At 29.6% G+C, this 9,644-nt stretch overlaps 1 pseudogene; it reads right to left on the bottom strand.

The window, feature by feature from the left end:
- Nucleotides 1–4,141: 4,141 nt before the first annotated feature.
- Nucleotides 4,142–6,944, bottom strand: LOC113560157 (annotated as a pseudogene).
- Between the last annotated feature and the right edge of the window lie 2,700 nt (nt 6,945–9,644).

Genomic DNA, 9,644 nt, shown 5'->3' with positions numbered 1-9,644 from the left:
ATTAAAGTTGATATAGATGCCGTTATAAAAGAATTAGCAAAGAAAGACGATTAAACTTTGTAATTTAAAATATATAATATAATAATATGTATAATAATTATTAATTTTGTAAACTTCTTGATAATTGCTAAAATAATATGTAGCTTTTATCTAAACATACGTGATATAAATTGTTCAGTTAATAAAACGTTGGACGTCAGTAGTGCATTCAGAAATAATTATGGTGGTGGTTTGATTCAAATCGTTTGAATAAAACAATATAATAGGTAAATATTAAATAGTAGTCGTCTGAAATTTTCTACTCATTAACTTTACAAATAATAGTTAGGGGAAACTGTATACACTACTGGCAGACACCTCCCTTGAAAAATTCCTAGTTGCACCACTGAACTCAAGTGCTATGTGGCATAGAAGTGTTTGTCGACTATGCAAGCTACAGTATGTTTTTGATATAATTAAATAGTTACTTTTACCCAGATTTTTATATTAACAGCATAAACACATTAATAGCATATAGAAATTGTTAATAGTTCATAAGTGAGTTGTTGAGTAGTTGTTTAACACGTTCGGCTCCACTAATTTATATTCGTCATTCACCGCTCGCCAGAGCGAATAATCCGGTTTTACAAAATAAGACGACGCGTTGTCGTCAACGGCTATTCCGTATGAACTATTTTATAAATAACCGATGACGACTAGAAGTATAGATACCTTTTCTTTTCATTTTTTAGAACTTTTTTTGGCAAGTGAAAGTCATCATTTTTTTTTAGTTTTATGAGTAGTATTTACAATATTTTCATCATTTGGTAATAAATCTTGTATAATTGATAATCTGTATTCGTATAATGACATTTTTTTCACGTGTTTGTTGTATAAAAAGTATGAATTTATTAGCAATAGATGAAGAAAATGGAAACCGATTTTTTTGTACCACCTTAAACTTTTTCTTTCAAAACGGTAATAAGATGTCATCTGATCTTATCGATCGATGCCACTCATATTTTCATTATATTTTACAACAGATACTGGTTTTTTCTTTATTTCTCTAATAGTATTGACTTATGGTGTATGGTGGTAAATTAACAGGTTCTGTTGTTATTGTAGGTATAGGTAAATCTCCCATGCCTATCGCCCCTAGGTCCATCGAGTGTTTAGCAAAGCAATCTGTATATGTATTTAAAATTTGTTTTAATTGTGTCTGTTGTGATAGGGTTAGTTCCGGGTTTATATCGAATTCTAATTCATCTGCGTTTTGTTTGTCGATATATGATGCATTAGTATAATTTAACGATTCATTATCATTTCTCCGATTAATTAATTTTAAACTGCTTATATGATGGAATTTTGTTTTTTATGCCCATCTAGTATTTTTTCTTGGGTTTCATTCATTAGTCTGTTACGATATTCTCTACTATACGTTCCGCATACATCGCAAAACATTGCGTCTTCCCCCTCGCACCAGTAAGGATGATTAGAATATTTGTGAGATTGTAATGCTGGCTCAGATGTTCACAAATGTTCACATTCTTGACAAAATTGAGTATACCACATAATCGGTGTATTGTTTGCCTCACTGTTTTTTATTTTTACGGTATTGTTTATATTACATTTATCTAATGGGTATTTTTTTTTGATTAAGACTGGATAAATTTAATCGGCTGTAGTATTCATCTAAGTACCGGTTTATATGTTTTGTAATAGTGTTTACATCGGGTATAACTGAGTATATGCATGTATATGTAAGGTAAGTGGTGCTGATTCTCGATTTATTAATGCTGGAGTCAAGTGATTATTTCATTAATTACACCTATTGTCGGTAGGTTTTTTTCAGTATATTATAGTGGTATTTAATATGTTATTATCTGTGTTTTTGTATTTTGAGATTATGGTTAAGTTTTTATTAAATTGGTCTGCTTAATATGCTAAGTCATCCTCTGTCATATAATATCCCGATTTTGTATTTAATATATTAATTTTCCTAAGTATTTTTATTGTGGATACTTCTAACCCTTCTTCTCTCAAGCAAACATGTAGTGCATGTGCACCACAATCTCTGACAGTGGGTACTTCTTCGATTTTTTTTAGGTATGACGCATCTAATAAAATATTTTCCCTCAGTGTGTAGTTAATATTGTCCGCAAAAAAAATTCCATTCCATTATTATTCTTTTGATTGGTCGTCTTATTATTATTTAACATTGATTCGTTTATGTTAGTCGTCTCATTATTATTCAATATTGATTTGTTTATGTAATAAACAGATATTTGTATGCATGTATTTCGAAATATGAACGTCAGCATATTGGAAATAATGGGTCATTCTTTTTCGTTTTTTCCTGCGCATACTTTAGGTAATGCTAATTTTTTAATTTGTGGTTTTAAGCAGAAATGTTCTTAGGTTTTGTAATGTCACAAATATGTTACTGTACGTTGATTTTTCTTAATAGTGTTTTTTTTGTGATTAAATATAATAACCATTGTTTTTCTGGTTTAATAACTGTGATTTCCGTTACTCTTTTCTTTTGTAAAATTAAATTGTAAATATTATTAAATTTGTTATGAAATTGTAATGCGATGCCACAATTCATCGTTATGAGGCTGTTATGGTAGAGAAAAATCGACCGTAAAAACATGCTTTCGTACTTCTCATTTTCTTCAGCTCTCGATAGTCGTAGAAACATGATTTATACACCAAAATAAACCCGAGAAGTTCCTCTAAACGAACTCGTGCCATTTTTTTCAAACTGAAGATATTTGCATTTGAAATTTTCAAAATTTTTAAAATTTTTAAAAAATCATATAAAATAGAAAAAAAAGATATCAAAAAAATGACACGAGGTCGTCTAGAGGAACTTCTCAAGTTTATTTCGGTGTATAAATCATGTTTCTACGACTATCGAGAGCTGAGAAAAATGGGAAGTACGAAAGCATGTTTTTGTAAGAAAAATCATAATTTTACAGTCGTCATGCGCTGCTCTGCTAAGTATAGCGGCAGCGTTCGAGAACAATGTTCATACCAGCACTCCGCACGCGACTGCAGCCTTACCGCACCATGGTCTAAACTGGTTTTCATATCGCAGTTTATAAATAATTATTGTCAATACGATAACGATAATGTTGGTGACAGAATAATATTTTTCCATAAAACCGATATCGAATTTTATATTTTGTGTGTTATTATTCTGCACTACATATCTCACGTCATCGTAAAATTATTATAATTTGTTTAATAAAAGTACGATTTGAATAATTAGTTTTTTAAACTTGAAGAGAATTTCAAAAGAAATTTGGTTTAGGGTACTTTTTAATACCCAAAGCTAATATTCCAAGTTTATGGCACTCATTTAATGTAACAGGAGGAGCATTTGATAATTGTATTTTGATATTTTTATATATCCATGCCTGATGTTTGCAAAAAGAACCAGAAAGATCTATTTTACAAGTACAAAGACCATTTTCTATGTGTATTGAATAATAAACATTTTTTTCACTCATACTTAGCACTTCATATGTACATTTGCTTATTTTCTTAACATCTGTAACATTTAAGTCGACAATGTTAGAACATAATTTACTGTACAACCTGTTGGTTTCTGAGTGTCTACAGTATGTATGATTCAGAATACGCAATGTAAAATATTCTTCACCAATTGATACGATAAAATCAACTAAAGCAACCACATTATAAGCTTTTGTCCTATGAAGTAAAATATCTTTCAATATTCGAATTGATGCTTCTGCATAGTTATTTGTATTATGGTTTCTATAAGTGATATCGAATCTCTTGTATAATACCCACTATTCATATCTTTTACAATTATTCATGAATCGTTTAATAAAATGATTGTACTTTTTGGCATTAGTTTTAACTTCTGCTACAGTATTTTTAAAATCATTTTCACATTCAGAATACATTTCCTAAAAAAATTCACAGTATAGCTCAATTGTAAAAATATTTTTAATTTAAATGCAAAGTACTCAATACAATCAAAATTAGCAATATATTATTTTAAGGTATACTTTAAACAACAAAACTAGTTTATTAGAAATTGATAACAAATTGTACCTTTTAAAATAATTTCATTAACATGATTCGATCAACGCACTTGATACGGTTTTTGGATTCATGTAGCCAACGCCATTCAGCTTGTGCCATGTGAAAATGGCATAAAAACTGACTGACGTGCAGTGGACCATAATGAACGCAAAGCCGAAGAATCATCTGTCATAAATGCTAATGGAGCCTAGAAAAATAAATATTAATATCATAATTATTCTAAAATCAACAAACTAAATATATTTTAAAATATAGGAAAATTATAATTCAGGGTACCAATTTAAATATTATTTAGTAATGTAATAATAATATTATTATTAGTTACATGTCATCATTTTAATGATGAACAGTTAATAGACATAAATACAAGTAGTATAAAATAGACAGTTCAGAAGTATGATCCCTTGATCCCTTGATCATATTGATCATTATTGATCCCTTGAGCCCGCCGACCGATCGCGTACGTGTGTGACGTATATTTTACCCCTCCCCACCACATGAGTCTTACTCATCCCACCACCACCGATTCGAACATTGCTGAGCCATTGATCCCTTGAGCCAATTAGAGAATAACACATTTATAACCGATATTATTAAATTAAATACTAATATTCATACAAACCATTATTATTACTGAGACACATTCGACATTAGCTATGTATACTTAACGATACCTATTAGAGAATAACACATTTATAACCGATATTATTAAATTAAATACTAATATTCATACAAACCATTATTATTACTGAGACACATTCGACATTAGCTATGTATACTTAACGATACCTATTAAAGAATAACACATTTATAACCGATATTATTAAATTAAATACTCATATTCATACAAACCATTATTATTACTGAGACACATTCGACATTAGCTAGGTATACTTAACGATACCTATTAGAGAATAACACATTTATAACCGATATTATTAAATTAAATACTAATATTCACACAAACCATTATTATTACTGAGACACATTCGACATTAGCTAGGTATACTTAACGATACCTATTAGAGAATAACACATTTATAACCGATATTATTAAATTAAATACTCATATTCATACAAACCATTATTATTACTGAGACACATTCGACATTAGCTAGGTATACTTAACGATACCTATTAGAGAATAACACATTTATAACCGATATTATTAAATTAAATACTCATATTCATACAAACCATTATTATTACTGAGACACATTCGACATTAGCTAGGTATACTTAACGATACCTATTAGAGAATAACACATTTATAACCGATATTATTAAATTAAATACTAATATTCACACAAACCATTATTATTACTGAGACACATTCGACATTAGCTAGGTATACTTAACGATACCTATTAGAGAATAACACATTTATAACCGATATTATTAAATTAAATACTCATATTCATACAAACCATTATTATTACTGAGACACATTCGACATTAGCTAGGTATACTTAACGATACCTATTAGAGAATAACACATTTATAACCGATATTATTAAATTAAATACTAATATTCACACAAACCATTATTATTACTGAGACACATTCGACATTAGCTAGGTATACTTAACGATACCTATTAGAGATACCCAATTACTATTACTGAGACTCCATCTTCATCTCCTTCCTCTTTGATTGCATAGTTTTTCCTAGAAAAATAAAATGTTAGTAAAAATAGAATAAATTTAATAAATAAAGTGACATACCAAATACAGCGTTATTCATCAATTTAAAAAAGTCCTTTTCAAAATTATTCCTCGCCTTCTTCCTCATCTCGGTGTTCAACTTAATATATTTAGCCAGCCATTCAGACTAGTTAAATTGTATCACTGTATGTACCTGTAAAAATAAGAAAAATGTTAAGAATCTGTTTTAAAATCTTATAAAATATAAATATTTTCTTTTTCAACTATTAATCCATTTTTAATCGCTTGCTGTAGGTTCCTATAATGTATAATATAATTTTTTTTCTCCTCGAACGTTCCCATCAACTTCCGTATCTTCGATCCACGTGGCACACTGTTTTGCGGTAGGAAGGGGAGGTCATTGTGGTTATCATGCAAATGTCGTGGGTATGACACATCCACCTCATATACACGTCCTATGGCTGATGTATCTTCTAAATCATCTAATCCGTTCAAAGTGGGCTCAACCCAGTTGAACCCACCGTATGGCATGTACTGCGACATGGCCCATCCATACAAGTTGTTACCTATAAAAATAAAAAGTATTAATAAGTAAGAAAAAAATTAATAAAAAATATATACTTACAGTCCTGATAAATAATTCACGATTTCTCTTTCGCCTCATCATACCCCGGGGTCTTCTCATTGTTCGCCTTCGCGTACCGTTTACTCGTCTGCACCAATCCACTACGTATATCTATAAAAAATAAATAAGATTATTATATGTACATTTTTAAAAATAATATATATATATATATACTATATATATATAGTATAATATATATACTAACCATTTTCAAACATTAGCAACATGTCATAATCGTGTAGCAACTGCAACTTTTGACTCGTGAACTTTAGCATAGCGTCAAAACTTAAGCCGGGAGCAGTATAATAGTTGGGAGCGTCTAGGTTGTACGCCCTTATGCATACGTCACGAAAGTTTTCGAAAACGTCTGCCAGTAGTAAAACATCGATTTTTAGGTAGAGGTCGCTATAATCCCCGAGCGTTTCACAATCAAAGTGGTCCCAGACCTCCTTCGCGTGTTCAAATTCTTCCTCCTTTATACCAGTCTCCATCAACGTGCTGTAAAAGTCTCTCTTCCTCGGTAATCTTGTTTCCTTCAGCCGCTCCCAACTATCCGTGTACTCGTAAGGGTACACCCCCTTCCGAGTCACGAGCGGCATATCTCCGGTGACAAACTGTTTAGCTGAGAAAACACGGAGAGAACGAAATGCAGTTCAGAAAGGTATGGGTGTCTAAAACAAACTGACTCTGACTTGGCGGACAACGGAGCAAGTGTCCAAAAATCACAGCATTTTTGGGGGTCACAAAATATTAATTGGGTATCTCTAATAGGTATCGTTAAGTATACCTAGCTAATGTCGAATGTGTCTCAGTAATAATAATGGTTTGTATGAATATTAGTATTTAATTTAATAATATCGGTTATAAATGTGTTATTCTCTAATAGGTATCGTTAAGTATACCTAGCTAATGTCGAATGTGTCTCAGTAATAATAATGGTTTGTGTGAATATTAGTATTTAGTTTAATAATATCGGTTATAAATGTGTTATTCTCTAATAGGTATCGTTAAGTATACCTAGCTAATGTCGAATGTGTCTCAGTAATAATAATGGTTTGTGTGAATATTAGTATTTAGTTTAATAATATCGGTTATAAATGTGTTATTCTCTAATAGGTATCGTTAAGTATACCTAGCTAATGTCGAATGTGTCTCAGTAATAATAATGGTTTGTATGAATATTAGTATTTAATTTAATAATATCGGTTATAAATGTGTTATTCTCTAATTGGCTCAAGGGATCAATGGCTCAGCAATGTTCGAATCGGTGGTGGTGGGATGAGTAAGACTCATGAGGTGGGGAGGGGTAAAATATACGTCACACACGTACGCGAGTAGATGATGGGTGAGTAAGACTCATGAGGTGGGGAGGGGTAAAATATACGTCACACACGTACGCGATCGGGCGGCGGGCTCAAGGGATCAATAATGATCAATATGATCAAGGGATCAAGGGATCATACTTCTGAACTGTCTATTTTATACTACTAATACACATATCAAATTTTTAATAAATAAATAAAATCAGAAATATCTAATATTATATGTATTGTGTATCTTCTTAGCACCATAACATAATGGAAAATGTTCTTGGAGAAGAGAAAAAGCTCTTATGTAACTTTCCTCTGACTGCCTTTCATGGATTAGAATCGCCAATGGAATTGTTCCAGCTTTGGACGGTGTCAACATAACTGTGACCGTGCTACTAGTAATATCGACACTACTAGTTAAATCAACAAAAATGATTTCCTGTGATGATAGAAGTTTTTGAGACCTTTTCATAATTGGAGTAACAATACTACTCAGGTTTTATCAGCTTTTATTGCAATTTGTACTCTTATTAACAAATGGTTGACTGATAGTAACAAATTAATTAATAGTAAATATGTACTACTGCTATTATAATGTAGAATAAACTAAGATACTTATCAATAATAAAATACCTGTATTACGATTTATTGCAAATTAGTTGTGTGCAAAATAAAATTGTGTACACATAAAATTTAAAGACAATAAGTGACTGGCAATTAAGTTTTAAGCACTTTAAATACTTATAACTGGTGAAAATAAAATTTAAAAAATATCCAAGTATATTATATTCATAAAATATTTTTAAAAAATAGCCTTAATACTCCTTTCTTTTTATTTATGTGACACAAATATAATTGATTAGGTAATTAAAAACTAAACAGTTTTATTGTAAGTAATAATATATGGGTACAAGTAAAATATTTAACCTTTTTAACTATTATTGATCGAACTACCATTAAAATAATTTTAGTAAGTTTTACTAAATACCTATCTATTATATTTCTCTTATATTTTCCAAATAGTTATTAACCTATTTTGGCATATGTAGCTATTTTTTCTTGTAAAATAGGTCATTAATGGAGCCAACATTTTTTTTCTCCATTCATCATGAAGATAATATATGTACCTTTTTGTTGGATTTAAAGCCGCATTTACTAGTAATGAATATGTTCTCTTGTAACAGAAGCTTACTTTCATGAGAATATCTTGTTTCATTAGGAGATAATCCATTTTCAAAATACTTTTATACAGTATTTTGAGTTTTAAACAAAGAATAAAAAGGTGCTTTTAAATTGTCAATATTTACTATAGAATATACATTTATTTTTTTACTAGTTATTATTATTAATTAGTGTATGTGAACTAAGTACTAAATTAAATAGAATGAAATCGTACTTCATTGTTTGTTCTTAAATATTTCATTACATCACAAGAAATAATTGAATGATTATGATTCCATACTATTTTTATAACAGCGTTAATTGGTGGTGATACTTTTAGGTATGGATTATTTTTTCTGGTATTCTTATTATTTTTATTTTTTTTTTAAATGCTTATGGTTGCCTTGCAGTTGGTATTGCGTTCAGTAATGATAGTACTGTTCTTATTCTTTAAAGAATGATGGCATATAAAATATCACCCTATAAAAAATAATAATTAATATATTTTTTAAACAATTTATAATAAATAAATATTGACCTACTGACTTCATTGGCTGTATGATGTTACTTACTTTTAGGATCTTTCAACTCAAAGTTTAGTTTATGATACATAATATGTATGAATTTGTTTTAAATTTAGGTTTTAAGTATTCTGTCTATGTATTTAATGAAAATATATATATATATAAGTTTTATATATTTTCAAGTTTGTCCATTAATATTATTTTCAATTTAACTACTACACTAAACGCTTGTACTACTACTATTGGTATAAAAGTATGCACATGTTCCTTAAAATATAATAATGTATTACAATTTATAAAATTC

The sequence above is a fragment of the Rhopalosiphum maidis genome, chromosome 3, assembly GCF_003676215.2.
Source record: "Rhopalosiphum maidis isolate BTI-1 chromosome 3, ASM367621v3, whole genome shotgun sequence".
Classification (NCBI taxonomy): domain Eukaryota; kingdom Metazoa; phylum Arthropoda; class Insecta; order Hemiptera; family Aphididae; genus Rhopalosiphum; species Rhopalosiphum maidis.
The sequence above is the reverse complement of the archived record's forward strand: the minus strand, read 5'-3'. Positions and strand labels throughout refer to the sequence as shown.